Raw genomic sequence first — 2692 nt, forward strand, 5'->3', positions numbered from 1 at the left:
TATCATTGACAACATAAAAAAGGAGTTCAAGGAAACAAACAACAAAATTATTTTTATTTCAAGAAATTTATTGTTTACTTCCTTTCAAAATTGAAACAATATATAGTATATTTAAACCCGTCCAGAATTTAGTTTCAAAATTCAGGTATTATTGGGAATGCTGAAAATAAAATAAATTTCTGAAAGCAGATAGTAAGAAATGCATAGAAACATGAATATTCCATAAGCAAATGAAAACCTTTTAATTATGGAATATTCAAAATGTTTAGAAAAGCTATTTTTAACACTCATAATGTTTTTTTTGAAATGAGTGTTCAGCAATATTTCTGAATTTGCTAAATTTGGATGTCCATTCGATCACACTCGCCCATTGACAACAGAAAGCTAACTGAGCTCCCGCAGAAAGATGTACATTATGCACCAACCTGCTTACCAGCAGTGGTGCTACTCTCTAGCTTGAGCCTCTCCAAATCGTCTAGGAACTTTCTGGCGCTTGAGACCTGGTCGCTGTGCACCTGCTGAATCATCAGTTCCACGGCGGAAAGAGCATCTTCAGCCTTCCTCCTCTCAACCTCGATGGCACGGCGCTTCTTGTACAAGTATTCTTCGAGCAAATTCTTTGCCTTGACCCTCTCCCTATTCCCCGCATCCTCTGCCATGTACTCCGCTGCCTCCTCGGTCATCCGCTTGATCTCGTTCTTGCTCAGCTGACCTTTGTCCATGAACTTCATCTGGTGCATACGCTTTGCCGCATTGTCCGTCGCATACACCGTCAGGACACCGTCCGCATCGATGTCGAAGCGCACTGAAATCTGGCGCTTGGCTCCATCTCCAGCCGAAAGCTTGAGCTCTCCGAGAAAGCTGTTGTCCCTTGCAGTGCCATTCTCCCCTTCAAACACCGACAAGACGACGCTTCTCTTGTGATGGGACTGGATGGAAATGTTCTGCTCCCTGCGGATGGGAATGTAAGTGTTCCTTGGGACGATCACTGCCATTGCACCGCCGGCCGCCTCGACGCCGAGCGAGTGCGGCGTGGTGTCTAGCAGGAACAGGTTCAGCAAGTCGCTGCCGGGCACGCGGCTCGCCATGTCAGCGAGGATGGCAGCTCCACGAGCCACCGCCTCTTCGAGATTGATGTCCTTGCGGAGCTCTCTGCCATCAAACAGGTCCTGCAGCATACGCCGCAGGCGGGGTATTCGGGTGGACCCGCCGACGAGCACGACCTCGTGCACGTCGCTCCTCTCAACGTTGGCGTAGCCGAGGCACTTCTTGACGGGCTCCATGCACTTGCAGAACAGGTCCATGTTCAGGTCCTCGAACTGGTCGCGGGTGACGGCCGTGCGGAAGTCGATGCCGTCGAGCAAACAGTCGATCTCGATGGGAGCCCACGTCGCCGACGAGAGCGTCCTCTTCGCATGCTCGCAGGCCACCCTCAGCCTTACCAGAGCCCTGCCGCTGCCACTGGCATCTTTCTTGCACTCTGTTTTGAACTGCTCCACCAAGTGCTCGACCATACGCCTGTCGAAATCCTCGCCGCCGAGGTGGGGATCGCCGGCGGTAGCCCTGACCGTGATCTTGCCCGCAGAGATCGCTAGGAGTGCGACGCTAGTGGTACCACCCCCAACATCGAAGACAAGCACGTTTTTCGCCTCTGTGCTTTCGTGGAGGCCATAGGCGACTGCCGCGGCCACGGGCTCGTGGATGACGCCGAGGACGTTGAGCCCCGCGATGGCGAGGGCGTCCTTGGTGGCGCGGCGCTGGAGGATGTCGAACGACACGGGTACCGTGACCACGGCGTTGGCAACGGGCGCGCCGAGGTAGGCCTCAGCATCCCCCTTCATCTTTGCGAGCAGCATCGACGCGATCTCCTCCGCGGCGAGCAGCTTCTGCTTGCGCTTGTAGTTCGCCGCGACCATTGGCTTGTCGCCGCGGCCGGCCTTGACCTTGAACGGCCATAGCTTCGTGTCAGCCTGCACGGACGCGTCGCTGAATCTCCTTCCAATCAGTCGCTTGGTACCTACAGTAGCGCACTCAGTCAGCCGTTACACTATCGATGCAAATGGATCACGCCAATTTGAACCGGAGATAATGTCCAAATCTGAAGAGAGAAGATATTAAGTATACTCACCGAAGATGGTGTTGGCAGAGTTCCGGGCGGCCTGGTTCTTGGCCGCGTCTCCGACGAGCCTCTCCGTGTCGGTAAATGCCACGTATGACGGCGTCGTCCGGCCGCCATGTTCGTTGCTTATGATCTCCACGCCGACGCACATGTTTAGTTTGCTGCCGACGCACGCCGACGCACGACCACGCCGTCCCGAGGTCGATGCCTATCGCTGCAGAGTCCTGCTGACCATCCGTCTCCGTCATCCTGAGAACTCAAGGAAACTGAAGGGATGAAGTTGTTGCTTGGCGATGCCTAGCAATGCGGCTAATTAATAAAGAGAGATATAGTGAGATAAACGAAAAGGTTGGTACACCATGAGTCGCAGACGCCTCGAGCTTTAGAGCTCGTTATATCCGTAATAAAAGCACAGCACACCATCGTGGAAGTAGCTCACTTTTGAGAAGCTTGCTCGCCCATTCGATTATAAGAAGTTCAATAGTATAGCCAGCTCAGGGCTATAAGACTAGTTACAATGGAAAATATCATACACCAATATCATGTACATGATACTAGTTTGTTATACCACCT

General features: G+C 52.5%; 1 pseudogene; it reads right to left on the reverse strand.

The window, feature by feature from the left end:
* Positions 1–413: 413 nt before the first annotated feature.
* On the reverse strand, positions 414–2367 carry LOC124663315 (annotated as a pseudogene).
* Between the last annotated feature and the right edge of the window lie 325 nt (positions 2368–2692).

This window comes from Lolium rigidum, chromosome 6 (genome assembly GCF_022539505.1).
Source record: "Lolium rigidum isolate FL_2022 chromosome 6, APGP_CSIRO_Lrig_0.1, whole genome shotgun sequence".
NCBI lineage: Eukaryota > Viridiplantae > Streptophyta > Magnoliopsida > Poales > Poaceae > Lolium > Lolium rigidum.